Source organism: Prionailurus bengalensis, chromosome A1 (assembly GCF_016509475.1).
Source record: "Prionailurus bengalensis isolate Pbe53 chromosome A1, Fcat_Pben_1.1_paternal_pri, whole genome shotgun sequence".
Taxonomy (NCBI): domain Eukaryota; kingdom Metazoa; phylum Chordata; class Mammalia; order Carnivora; family Felidae; genus Prionailurus; species Prionailurus bengalensis.
Window position 1 is genome coordinate 49,537,547 of NC_057343.1, and position 15,290 is coordinate 49,552,836.

Sequence of the window (15,290 nt, forward strand, 5' to 3'; positions counted from 1 at the left end):
ACAACCTGAGGTACTCTGCATGTGCTTTCATTGTACAATAGATAGGAACAATGTCTGTTTTGAGAATTCTGAGTAACAGACAATCTATGTAGATCTTTAATTTCAAGTGACAACTACTGGTCACATTCTGTCCTGCAAATGATTGATTTAACAAAGAGTGGGGGAGGGAATCTGATCTCTGATTTATCTGCCCCACTATCCCTAGGTTAGGCACATTCTTGGTAATGTACTGAATGAAGGCTTTTATGTCACTTGTATAAATATCAACCTGGAAAATGTTAGAATTTTGACTTTTACCAGACACAGCAACTGAAAAGCTTTTCTGACAGGAAGTTACTTAGCTAGTCGGCTCCAGAAAGAGTATGAAGAACGAGAAGAACCGCCCTCACAGAACCCCTAGAAACTGAAGATGGAGTCTCCCCTCTTTACAATCCCATGCTGTTTCCAGAATTTACTCCATATAATGGAAGGTTTTTTTGTTAGGACCACAAAGAGGGGGAAAAAGACTTCAGAAAAACAACATAAATTTCTTCACTATTATTTCCGCATTCCTTGTTGACTCACATGCCTCTCCTGCAATAAATAATTTACTGTAATAAAAAATTTACTACACTAAAACTATCATTAAGGTCACTGAAAGAATAAATCATCATGTTTTACAGAGTATGCCTAGCTAAGCTAACCAACTTTACTGCTTGGATTTTTATTTGCTGGGTGATGGGATGTACAAGGCAGTTAGAGGAAGTAGGGATTACTGAATAAAAATTAAAACATTCCTACAGCAAGCCACCAGGATTGAACTTGACCTTTGGGAAACAAATCGAAGAGTCTCATAAAAGTTGTGCTTCAAGCCACATCAGAGTTATTTTTATGGACAAAATCTCCAGTGAGATCGTTGACGACGTGTGTACTCATGACTCTCAAAGGAAAGAATGGGACATAATGCCAGCCTGTTAGCAATCCTTCAAAAACAGTAGGACACTTTCAAGTCATTCTTCATTGTAAAATACTAACAAAAATTCCCAGAAAACTCCCTTTAGTTTTGTGTCATTTTATTTATATATGTGTATGTATGCTATATACGTAAAAATATTTCATATATAATGAATTAGGTCTATTGGAACAGCTTTGGATAACTGTTTAATAACTAATTCAGATAACAATGTAAATAAACTATTATCTAATTGTCCAATGAAATTTTATATATGTTCCAAATTGCTTTCTGGAACTTACCACCTTTTTGAGCAATGAGGTATTGCTCAAATATTAAATGATACTGTGTTGCTTTAAAATACAAGAATGGTCTCATTGGGGAAAAAAAAGCATACCTTGCAACTAGACAGAAATAAATTATAGGGCCTAAACCTTATGTTATTCATATTTAGAATACAACAAAAGGGAGGATACTATTTGTGACTATACCTGTGATTCCAAAGCTGAGTGTAAAGGTAACTGAAGTTGAGCTCATAATCTCAGGAAGTCAGAGTAATTGTTTAGGTTATCAATGATGATACTGAAGTCACTGGGAATGTTGCCAGGATTCAAGTGAAAAGAATATGGAGTCATGTTCAAAATCTTAGGGAAACCAAGAATTGAGAGTGGCCTTGCTTTCATTCATGTCTTTAGCATTTTTCCTTTCATTATAACTGTGTCCTCATACTCAATATGTAGAATGATATATATCATTTCCTTAGCATAAGATTTTTAAGATTTTTTTTATGATGGGGGCACCTGGGTGTCTTGGTTGAGTGTCCATCACCAGCTGAGGTCATGATCTCACAGTCTGTGAGCATCAGGCTTGCTACTGTCAGCTCAGAGCCCACCGTGAATGTTCTGTTCCCCTCTCTCTGTCCCTCCCCCACTCCCGCTCCTGCTCTCACTCTCAAAAACAAATAATTTTTTTAATTAAAGAAAAAAGGTTTCTTTATGATGACCCAAAGCATGTAGGTAGGAAGAATGACCCAGGGCCTTACGTAGGACTAACCTGGACTGGAGAAAACAACCTAGATAGGAGGATATGATGAAGTATAGCATAAGGGTCAGACACAGTGCCCAAGAGAGATAGGGACCAAAGTCACTCTTGTGGGAATTGAAGAACAATGAGTGAAGCATGGCAACACAGAACTGGGGTGAGCATGCCCTCCTTAGATGCCTATCAGGCTAAGAATAAAGGAAAAGTCTCCCTAGGCAAGGAGAGTGGCAAGTACAAGGGAGGGGAGATATCCCCAAGAATTTAACTGAAGCAGGGAAATGCTGTCCTGGGCTGAATGACAGGATGGGACTGAGAATCAAGGCAGAATCCCACACTCCCAAATCAAGCCAATACAAATGAAAAAGCTTCCAAGTGTCAAAAGAGATTTGGGGAGAAGGCTAGGCAGGATAAATCCAGTGACCGGAAGTTTATATAAATTTGAGTCCACTTTAAGCAAACAAATACAATGTTATTAGCGGCAAGTATTAGGACTCTTCTCAAAAACTTGGGAGATCTCTGTGCATGTAGGGTTCTATAGCTTCAACTCCATTGACTTTACCTGTGCAAGGGAAGGGGCTTGAAAGGGATATCGTGAGAACTTTGTGATTGCCCCTAAAGCACCTACAATTCCCTGACTACACTCCTGAAGCTACTACAGGAAAGTATTTTCTGCCCCATCTGAATGGTCTGGGAATCAGAGCGGACTGCACCTTCAACTGCCAGGATTACAGGGGCTGACGGTGGCAATGTGGAAAGAATGGAATTAGGAAAAGTGAAGCAAGAAATTTACACAGAAATCTCTGATTTGCAACAGTGAGATGAGAACAGTGATTTCCTTGCTAAATTTCAAAAGATGATTTGGGTATCAGAAAATACAATTACACACACTTGTATGTATATCTGAGCATTCTTTTTTTTTTTTTTTTTTTTTTTTACGAAAAATGTATATAGGAATGTGCAGAACCAAAACGACAAATGCCAGGGTGTGCCTGGGTTGATCCATTGGTTCAGCGTCTGACTTTGGCTTAAGTCGTGATCTCGCGGTCTGTGCGTTTCAGCCCTGCGTCAGGCTCTCTGCTGTCAGCTCGGAGCCTGGAGCCTGCTTCAGATTCTGTGTCTCCCCCTCTCTCTGCCCCTCCCCCTGCTTGCACTCTGTCTCTCTCTCTCAAAAATAAATAAGCGTTAATTTTTTTTTTTAAAAAAAGACAAATGCTAGGATAAAACAGTAACATGCACCAAGCAACAATTTTTTAAATAATTTTTTCAACTATAAACTATGTTAGAACCACATTAAAGAAAAAAAAAAGAGTAATCATGACCAATCCAACCCAGATACATCCGTTTTAGTTTTTGTTCACTTTTCTCAGATTTTTAAAATATACATCTTTGCTTATATAACCCCTTGTCCTTTGAAGCAGTAGAGGATGTTCCTCAGTGTTAAAACAGATCTCTACTACTTATTCACTAACTTCTAAACTGCCCCCCTCCTTTCTTTGAGTCTGGTCAAGCTGCACTTCATGCTTTAAGCATCATTTTCAACCCTGTTGCTAACTGCTTAACAACAGCTAATGTAGCCCTTGATTTCATTAATGGAAGCATAATGCCCAGAACACAGGTGTTAATAGCCCCTCTCTACCCTGGGCTGGGCAGACCACATGCAGATCACTATGTTCATTCTCAAAAACACATTTTATAAGGGTCATTGACAAATGGAATTACATTCGTTCAAAAGAGGATTATCAGGATGGTGAATGCCAAATGAGGGACATTAAAGAAATTGAGGGTGTTTAACCTTGAGGAGAAAAGCCCTACAATGAAATGGGGAGATGTGATAGATCCCATCAATTATCTGAAGTTTTGCCATGTGGAAGAAGCATTAGGCTTGTTCCATGCAGCTTGACCATTAGGTGGAAGTTACTGGGAATCAAGTTGCTGCTCAATCTCAGTGAACTTTCTAACAAGGAAGGCTGCCTGAAATTTTAATAAGCTCTCTGCTCCCCGTCCCTCAGAGTGTTCAAGCAGAGATTGGAGCACCACCTGGCAGATGTACTTAATTGGAAGATAAGTCGAACTGGCTGGAGTTACAAACTCAGATGTCTTCAAAGCCGCAGGCAGGTACGTGAGAGGAAGCAGGCCAGAGTTACCACAGGGAGATGAAGCATGTGGCATGCCAGAGTGATACCCCACCCCCACCTGAGGGCTTGCACTTTCATTTTTGAAGCATTCTGATTACACACACACACACACACACACACACAGAGTTAGCAGGCCATAGTCAACCTAGAGGCACCGGTTAGTGACCTTTAACTATGTCATTTCTAAGATCTCTTCCAAGGTTAAAGTCCCTGCAGTCTAGGACTATGTTCAATGTGCCCAAGGGATTATATAATGTTTTTATGTTAATGATAACAAATAACTGTTTACTTTAACTTAAACTAAAACTATGTCAATTGTAGAATTTCATGGATATTTTACATTTTTAAAGGAAAACATGAACTTTTATAAGTTGGAATTATATTTCCATTTTTTTTTTCTCATCACCACCCCAAAACCCAATGTGAATCTAGGATTAATAGAAAATGCCATGCACAAGAACTACTTCTATCATTATACATGTAAGTAAATAGGATTCTTAAACACTGAGGATTTGAATAATCTGCACATGTGCATTCTTCTTCCCGGGTATTTCACACTAAATCCCCTACCAACAACTAATGTGGAAAAGGGAGGTTAAAATTAATACCTGGTACTTGAACAACTGCCCTTTTGTCCAGATAGAGGATTAGAATCCTTACCATTGTTTCAAATAACTAAATATAAAGTATATTATGATATAAATTGGCTAAAACACCATTAAAACGATAGGTTTTCTATGTAAGTAGTCCTATCACAGACAATAAACTGCACTTTTGAAAGCCATGAAATAATTTAAGAGGAAAAACAGCCTTAAATATACAATAAATTTTTATCTTGTCTCAAATGCCACTAATCAGGTCTCTGGTACTTGAGGTGCCTGACTGATAAATTTAGATGTGGGATTTGGTCAAAGTGGTATTTTTCATTGACAATTAACTAAATACCAGTAATTGATCATTGAATAGGAGGAAAATACTTGGGAACAAAAATGAGGCTTATCAGTTTGGTTTTGAACTGCTATGTTTGAAACATCTGTGGGATTCCCATGTGTCAAAAAATGGACAGAGATGGTCCTAGAACTCGAGGGAGAGATGTCAAATTTTACAGCTTGAGTGCAAATCTAAGTGCTACTTAAAGCTAAGGGAGCAGATTAAGTCCATGCAAGATGGGCAGATCAAGTAAGAAGAGAGCTAAAGACAAACCTAGGATCTGCAATAGTTATAATGTGGGGAGAGTTAAGAAGGCCTAGAAAGAAATCAGAATGGAGGAGTCAGATGGCTAAGAGCAACTTCAGGGACAACTGGTGCATGGAATCCACGTTAGCCCAATTTCAAGAAAAATAAGGTGGCCAGTAAAACCAAATGTCATGAAGGGAAAATATCCCATGACGCGAAGGACTCTTGGTGACCAAGACCAGAGAATTTTTCAGAGGAGTGAAGAGCCTGAATCCTAATTAGAGTGGTTGGAGAAGGGGTACATGAAACTGCAGCCATTTATTGGGAGTTCTTTAGTATTTTTGTGCTGTTATCTTACACATATATTTTCCCCCCAAATATAAAACACCTCTTTTAACATTTTTAGACAATGCCTTATCTTTTTCCTTCTCCGCTCAGATAAGCTGCTCAAAGTTATATACTAGCTCAGTTCTGCTTCCTCAGCCCTGCTTACTTTTCTATCTATTTGCTTATATCCATCTTACAGGAATATGAACGCCAGGGTAGATATATAGAAGTGTTCAAAACAACATTATTAGAATAATGAAGTTTGCAGAAAATCCAAAACATCCTAACTAGAAGGAGGATTAAATAAATTATTGAGTACTATGGTATATGCAACTATTAAAAATGAGCACTGTAGACCTGTATATACTACACAGAAGGAACTTAATATGTTAACAAAATTTAAAGAGCAAATTTTGGAATAGGATCCTATAACATCATTTTTAACAGGCATATATATCTATCTATATAGTCATCTATGAAACATATTCATGTTTTAATGAGTTACAGGTGCCACGGAATATAACCCAAATTGCTGGTTATTTTGTAAACATTAAACTAATACAAGACCTAAGTACTGTTTCCATATCTTATATATACATTTTGTACAACAAAGTGTTTGTGCATGGTTTATATAAGTTTGAGGCTTACTTCCCTAATATATCTAATATCTAACATATCTATCTAATGTACTCTATCAAATTAAAACCCCTTTCTTCCATTCTCAGAATACCAAGTTATCAAGTGGATATTGTGTTTTCATTCACAAATCTGTTTTGGCCACTAATTCCATTCCTCAACATCCTACAGAATATGTACATTAGGATGTATGTGCTAAAAGTATTTACTATTCCATAACAGTCAAAATTAAGGGAATACCCAAATAGTCACCAGTGGAAAGAGGATTAAATAAACTAAGATACATGGACTCGAAGTATGCAGCTGTTAAAATGAAGGAGCCTTGCCAACAGGTACATGAAAAGATACTCAAAGATCATCAGGGAAATGCAAATCAAAACAATGAGACATCACCTCATACCTGTTAAAATGGCTATTATCAAAGAGACAAGAAATAACACGTGTTGGCAAAGATGTGGAGAAAAGAAATCTTTGTGCACTGTTGGTGGGAATGAAAACTGGTGGTGTAGCCACTGTGGAAAACAATACAGAGATTCCTCAAAAACTTAAAATATGACCTAGCAATTCCACTTCTGGGTATTTATCAAAAAAAAATCCCAAATACTAATACAAAAAGATATGTACCCCCATGTTCATTGCAGCTCTACAATAAACAAAATATGGAAACAACCTAAGTGTCCACCAATAGATGAATAGATAAAGAAAATATGAAATGAAATGTTATTCAGCCATAAAAAAAGAAGGAAATCCTGCCACGTGACAATGTAGATGGATCTTGAAAGCATTAATGTAAGTGAAATAAGTCAGACAAAGAAATACTGTATGATCTCACTTACATGTGGAATCTTAAAAAAGAAAACAACAGCTCCTAGATGCAAGAGAACAGATTAGTAGTTGTGAGAAGCAGGGAGGTGGGAGATGGAAGAGGGGGAAAAATGGGTAAAGGATGTCAAGAGGAACAAACTTCCAGTTATAAAACAAGTCATAGGGATGTTAATGTATAGCACAGTGCTTATAGTTAATATCACATTGGGGATTCAAAAGTTGCTAAGAGTTAAGCTCTTATCAGAAGAAAGTATTTCAACTATGTATGGTGACAGGCCTTAACAAAACAGCATGATCATGTGCAATAAAGATTGAATCCTTACGTTGTACACTTGAAACTAATATTATATATCAATTATACCTCAAAAAAGGAGCCTTGTCTGCATTTATGGTCATGGTTTTGCTCTTTAAAAGCTGCAACATCCGTTTACTAGTATTTTATTTTGCATTTTTTGTTTCTTAAGTGAAATTAGTCCATATAGTATTTTGCTACTGTTATTGTTCATTAATAAATTTTGTTATTCAAGTTCATCATTTTCTCATGATTTGATATTTCATTATAGTATAGAAGAATTATCTTTTCCCTTAAAATCATGTGAAACTGGCCTAAAAACCAAATGGTCCAAAAACACCAATGGGGTGTTTTTGATCCCTTTAATTGCCTTCTCAATTTGTTTGGTAATAAGGTAAAAGAAGACAGCATGCTGGAGACCATTGAATGTTTTGCTTTTGGAGGAAGTCTCATTTAAGTAAACTCCTTGAGGTGACAAGAACATTGTGAGGTCAATATAAAATATGGGCAATCTTGCTTTCAGAGAGCACAGTGGACTAGAGAGACAGAAACTCTATTCCAAAGAATAGGAGAAAAGTTGTCCTGTGGCCAAGGTGGTTTTCATTTTGGGCAATGCTTGAGTCCTGTGGATAAAAGGCAGTGTGGATGAAATTAGCTAGTCCCAGGTCTCCCAAATTTGAGACATAATCACTTTGCTTTGGTATCAGAATTATTTGCGGCAGCGTTTAGAAGAATTCTGTCTTATATAAAAGGTCAAAAAGTAGAGATTCCCGACAAAATCTTGTGGTTTGAAGGAATCTGTGACTGGGTGTCAAATCTTATCCAATTTTGGGGGCCTGTCATATGGCCCACTCCTTCCAGAAGCCATCTCTATCTACTGTGTTGATCTGTTCTTCCTCTTAAAACCGGTAGCTCTTAGTAACATAGTTGTCTAATGATGTTTTTTATTAACAAAAGTTTTATTTTGAAATAAATTCAGAATTTTGGAAAATTTGCAAAGGTAGTTCAAAAAGTGCATATATCCTTTCTCCCATTTTTCATAATGTTAAATAGGGGTATTTTTGTCAAAAATAAAAATTTGACATTGGGACAAAATAATTAAACTATAGACTGCATTCAGATTTCACCAGTTTTTCCTCCATGATCTTTCTCTGTTCCAGGATCCAATATAGTTTACCATGTTGCATTTAGTCATATCTCTATTCTCCTCTAATTTGTGACAGAGTCTCAGTCTTTATGCTTTTTATGATCTTGACAGTGGGAAGGATGATCAGCTAGGTATTTTTTCCTTTAATTTGTATTTGTCTGTAGCCTTCTCACAATTACAGTGGAAGTACAGGGGGGAAAAAAAAGCTATAGAAGTAAGGTGTCCTTCCGCCACAGACTCAATGGTTGTCTCTCTCAAAAATTCTGTGGTGATGGGGTGCCTGGGTGGCTCAGTCGTTCAAGCATCTGACTTCAGTTCAGATCATGATCTCACATTCATAAGTTCTAGCCCTGCGTTGGGCTCTGTGCTGACAGCAGAGCTGGAGCCTGCTTCAGATGCTGTCTCTCTCTCTCTCTCTCTCTCTCTCTGTCTCTGTCTCTCTCCACCCCTCCCCGCACCTCTGTCTCTTAAAAATAAATCAGCATTAATTTTTTTTTTTAATTAGTATGGTCAAGTCCCAACCCTCCAGTGTGACAGTATTTGGAGGTAGGGCCTTTAGAAGGTAATTAGGTCAGGAGAGTGGAACCCTCATGAATGGGATTAGTGCCTTTATATGAAGAGGTGAGACACAGGATTCTCTGGACAGTGAAACTACTCTGTAAGATACTTAATGATAGATACCTATCATTATACATTTGTCCAAACCCAAACAATGTATAGGAAGGCTGCTGTCTGCAAACCAAGAAGAGGAACCTCATTGGACACCAAATCTGCTGGCATTCTTGATATTGGACTTCCTAGCCTCTAAGAGCTATAAGAAATACATGTGTGTGTTTTTTTTTAAGCCACGAGTCTATAGTAAATATTATAGCAGCCTGATCTAAGACACCCTCTCATCCTAAGATACCAGGAATACATGATATCAATATGACTTATCACTGATGATATAAACATTGATCCTCTGATTGAAGTGGGACCTTCCAGGTTTTACCACTGTAAAGTCACTATGTTTCCCTTTCCATACTCTATTGTTTGGAAATTAATCACAAAGTCCAGCTCATACTTAAGGGGAGACAGATTAATCTCAACTTTCTGGATGGTCTCATAGTTGTGGTTTGGAGGAATCTGTGACTGGGTGTCAAATCTGGGTGGATACTTATTTTATTCTGTGGGTTATAACCAAACACAGTCACTATTCTGTTGCTCAGAGTTAAAGTTCTTTTAACATATCACCAGATGAGTTTGTTCTTCTTCCCCCTTCCCACTCCTGCAACATCCAGATAGTCCCAACCCTCCAAATCTAGGCAGTGCTTTCCAGAACTCCTTTGTTGTCCTCCCTGGGATCCAGCAGAAAGCACTGAATAGAGTAAAGGTTCATCAAATACCTACTGATAGATATTAAGTAAAGAGAGAGAGAGACATATCTTTCACAAGGTAAGTCTATATGAAAATCATTTCAACCAGATAATTTTCTGCCTTAATCTTGTGGATCTCAGAGGGAAAAATGTTAGAGACATTGAGGTCAATATAAGCACACTTAAGGAAAAAGACATCTTCAAGACAATTCTCAGAGGTAAAGAGCTGTTTATATCCTACTTGGCATAAGCCTTGACTTTTCTCTTTCTATAATGTCACATGTGTGTTAGGCATTCTGGCCTTTCCTATAAAACTGCCTATTTGTAAAACTGCCTATTTATAAAGAAGAGCCACAGATTTTGAAAAATCAAGACCCTAAAGATTAATTTTAAGCAAACTTAAAGTTAAAAAAAAAAACTAGCATTTACCCAACATAAAAAGGAAACACTACAAATTTTAATTACCCTAATTAAAAAAAACCCCAACTGTTATTATTGCAATAATCAATTCTAAAGCTGCATATACTAATGAGACAAACACACTACTCTGATACTTGAAAGCTCTTGACCCTAACGTACTAGAGATGTGTGATTCTCTAATTAGGATTCACACCATCATGTGCTATTACATTTATCAGCCGAGGAATGCGTTTGTAAATTCCTTCCTGTGAGCAAAATGCCAAGTGCTCAAAGGCCAAGTCTAAACAGTCAAAATGAAGTAGAATATCAAGTAATTATATAACAAATTTAGACAGTGTAGACAATAATTACTAAGGCCAAAGCATTCATCCTAGGCAATGGGACACCCAAGTGACTTAAGTATTGGGCTAGCTGCATCTAGACATAATATTGAGTTAAATGCATTATTAGATAGAGTTTAAGAAGTTTGATTGCTATTTATTCCAATTAAGAAAACAAAAGCTAACTATGTACAGACAACTATTATGATTGAATTCAAAAAATAAACTGTAAGAACGACATTCCAGAGCGTTAACTAGGTTTGCAAGATAGTTGGAAGAATGTTCTGGGGGTGGGGGGTGAGGTGGAGGAAGTTCATCAGTAAAGGAAGTCTACTTTTCTTATTTCATATTTGAAGTCATCAGATTTGACAAGCTACTAGCCCTCAAAGAGCTTAGTTTTCTAATATACCTTGAAATAGGCTGTCGGCTCTTCTCACACGGGGTCAAAGCTAGAGTGGGCACACTGTACATTGGTAACTCCTATAAATACTATTTCCCCTTTGCTTACTTCAGGAAACACACCACCTGATCCCCAATTAGCACCATGACTTGCATAAAATGAAAACCCCTATTTGTTTCACTGTGATCCATCAGTAGTGTTTCCCAGGCAGGACTACATTTAAAGGAAGCTGACAATTAGAAATGAAGAAAACACACACACACGCACACGCACGCACGCACAAAACTACCATTGTTCTCTTCCACAAGTTTGGAGGTATTCCACATGGGGAGAGAAAAAAAAAGAGACTCCAACTTCTTAAATTTCCAGCACTAACACTTCCTGCTCCTCTCTCCGCAGTTATTTCAAAGCGCAGTTTCATCCGGCAACTGGGGGACATCAGAGCCTAGACCTCAGTCATGGTGGGAAGCACGGCCTCTTTGCCTCAGAAAAGCCTCAGGGTTGAAAGGGGTCCTGTTCACTGCTGTTTCAAATTCTAGTTTGTTATAGTGTGCAGTAGAAAAAAAAAATTGTTTGGGGAAACCGGGAGTGGTGGCTGCTACATGAGAACTGCATGGCAGTGAGCCAATTACCCAGCTCCCCTATGCTCCTGGATCAGTGAGCCAGGAGGGCTCTTTCTGTTGGGACCACACCCTCTGTCCCATTTCCAACACTTCTGAAGCCATCTATTACAAACAGTTCTTTAGAAAGATAAGAAGAAAAAAAAACTGATTATGGTAGTTGATGAATACTGAATGTGGCATATTTTCTTCTGAAAATGACTTGATCAAAACATACTACCTAAGTTTTATTTTAGTATCAATTAATGTGGGTTAGGGAAGGCTGGTTGGGAGGTGTTTTTCCAGTGTTAAATCAAATTGCACAGGAAGAAGTGGAGGAACAGACTCTATATTCCTTATTCCTTTTCATATTTATAGTTATTGTTTACCAAAGACTAATCTTTTCTCTATCCTGGTACTTCACAGCTATGTGTTTATCATTACTATATGAGCATTATAGGCAAATAGTTTATCTTGCAGGATTTGAGATTGTAATTTAAATAGAAATAAAATTTTCTTTGGGCATAAAGGCACATATAACGGGATAAATCTGTTAGTATAAACCTGGAAATGCCCAGCGCTCTACAGCTCTGAGTTTCAAATTCTCAAAGTAGGAGAATAACCATCTTGTAACAGACTTAAAATTTTTGTTTTTGCCTAAGGTAGAGAGAAATTTAATATTTTCATTTCACTAAAAGGCAAGAAACTTTTTAAAAACTAAGACCTGGCCAGAATATTACACTGGAATTATGTAACTAGAGAAGCTTCCTAAAAGGTTTCACGTTGAGAGATCAGAGGAGGGAAATTTAGGATCCCTTTATTTAGAAACAATTTAACTACTGGGGCGCCGGGGTGGCTCAGTTGGTTAAGCGGCCGACTTCGGCTCAGGTCGTGATCTCACGGTCTGTGAGTTCGAGCCCCGCAACGGGCTCTGTGCTGACAGCTCAGAGCCTGGAGCCTGTTTCAGATTCTGCGTCTCCCTCTCTCTGACCCTCCCCTGTTCATGCTCTGTCTCTCCCTGTCTCAAAAATAAATAAAATGCTGTGTCTCTCCCTGTCTCAAATAAAATGTTAAAAAAATTTAAAAAAAAAGAAACAACTACAGAAAACATCTAAACACATTATTTGATATCCTCAGACATGAAAAAAATGCAGTTATAATTAAATCCAGGTGATAACTTTTACCAAGAGTGGCCAGGTAGTTCCTGTGGTGGGGGGCACATCATGCGACCCCTGCAGTAGCCAGGAGGGAAGCATCAATGAGGAAAAGTGAACTAGAACGTACCTGGAGAGCAAAGCTATCAAGGCCTCCAGACAACTGTGGCACAAGAATAGTTGCCCAGGGCTGCTATCACTGTTATTTTTTCAAGAGATGCTTAGAATTTAGATTTTTATGAGAGATCTCTTATTTTTCATATATTGGAAATTTTTTTTTTCCTTTTCTGAAAAGTTTTCTGGCCAAACAACACAAGGTTGGATTAGGCCCCCAGAAAGCCAGCTTATCCCTTGGATTTAGAAGGATTCCATGGGAGCAAAGGAGTAAAAATGCTAGGTAGGCAATCAATCAAACTGCAAATGTCACTCAGTAAGTGCACTGATATGACCAGTTTACTGAGGATACAATGTACCTTCTAAGGATGCTACTATGGACTCAATGTTTGTATCCCTCCAAAATTCATGTGAAAGTCCTAATCCCAATGAGACGATATTTAAAGGTGGGGCCTTTGGGAAGTAATTAGGTTTAGACAAAGTTATGAGAGTGAAGCCCCCATGATGAGATTAGTGTAATTATAAGAAGAGGAAAAGACCAGAGCCCTTTCTCTCTGTCATGGGAGAAAACAGAAGGCCCGGCCATCTGTAAAGGAGGCAGAGGGCTCTCACCAGAGCCCAACCATAGCAGCACTCTGATCTTGGACTTCTAGTCTCCAGAACTGTGAGAAATAAAGTTGGTTCTTTAAGCCACTCAGGATATAGTATTTTTGTTATAACAGCCCAAACTAAGGCAGATGCTTAACTTAAAATTACTGAATAACTCTTGAGGTGCAATATCTTCCTCGCAATATTCACATTAATGTTTATTTTTCATTTCAAACTTTAATGTTTGTGATGATGTAATGCTCTGCTTTCATGAGTCTTTTTGTTTGCTAGGAAAAAATGGAGAAGTCATGTATGGTATTTGGCCAGTACTGCCCAAATTTTGTTGCAGGCGGGGCCTAATAGGAACTTGGACCATGAGGTCAGCACACAAATGTCATGGACTCTGGGCTGGACCCAACAGGATTTTTTCCTGTTCTATGCTTCCAAAGATTCCTCGTTGCAGACAAAGAGACCAGAATAGCCTCCAGGAGACAGAACCAACGGTAAGACATAAGAAGGCAAGCCAGAAAAAGGTGGACCACACAGATACAGAGAACAATCACGGGAAAATAAAGCTGGAGCCAGGTACAATGTGAAGACAGGGAGCTCTGGAGGAAGTCTTAGGGCCACCTGCACATCCCACCATCCCTCATACAGGTAACCCTGGTAAGCCTCATAGAAGACAAAATGCTACCCAAAGGGATCAGACAAGTGTACATTTGGGAAGACCCAGAAACTCCAAGAGCAATAATTGTGCACCAGCAGATTATTAAGTACAGGTATGAAACATGGACAAATTTGGATATTGCTCTATATTGGATACATTTTATTTTTATTTTTATTTTTTTTAATATATGAAATTTATTGACAAATTGGTTTCCATACAACACCCAGTGCTCATCCCAAAAGGTGCCCTCCTCAATACCCATCACCCACCCTCTCCTCCCTCCCACCCCCCATCAACCCTCAGTTTGTTCTCAGTTTTTAACAGTCTCTTATGCTTTGGCTCTCTCCCACTCTAACCTCTTTTTTTTTTTTCCTTCCCCTCCCCCATGGGTTCCTGTTAAGTTTCTCAGGATCCACATAAGAGTGAAACCATATGGTATCTGTCTTTCTCTGTATGGCTTATTTCACTTAGCATCACACTCTCCAGTTCCATCCACGTTGCTACAAAAGGCCATATTTCATTTTTTCTCATTGCCACGTAGTATTCCATTGTGTATATAAACCACAATTTCTTTATCCATTCATCAGTTGATGGACATTTAGGCTCTTTCCATAATTTGGCTATTGTTGAGAGTGCTGCTATGAACATTGGGGTACAAGTGACCCTATGCATCAGTACTCCTGTATCCCTTGGATAAATTCCTAGCAGTGCTATTGCTGGGTCATAGGGTAGGTCTATTTTTAATTTTCTGAGGAACCTCCACACTGCTTTCCAGAGCGGCTGCACCAATTTGCATTCCCACCAACAGTGCAAGAGGGTTCCCGTTTCTCCACATCCTCTCCAGCATCTATAGTCTCCTGATTTGTTCATTTTGGCCACTCTGACTGGCGTGAGGTGATACCTGAGTGTGGTTTTGATTTGTATTTCCCTGATAAGGAGCGACGCTGAACATCTTTTCATGTGCCTATTGGCCATCCGGATGTCTTCTTTAGAGAAGTGTCTATTCATGTTTTCTGCCCATTTCTTCACTGGGTTATTTGTTTTTTGGGTGTGGAGTTTGGTGAGCTCTTTATAGATTTTGGATACTAGCCCTTTGTCCGATATGTCGTTTGCGAATATCTTTTCCCATTCCGTTGGTTGCCTTTTAGTTTTGTTGGTTGTTT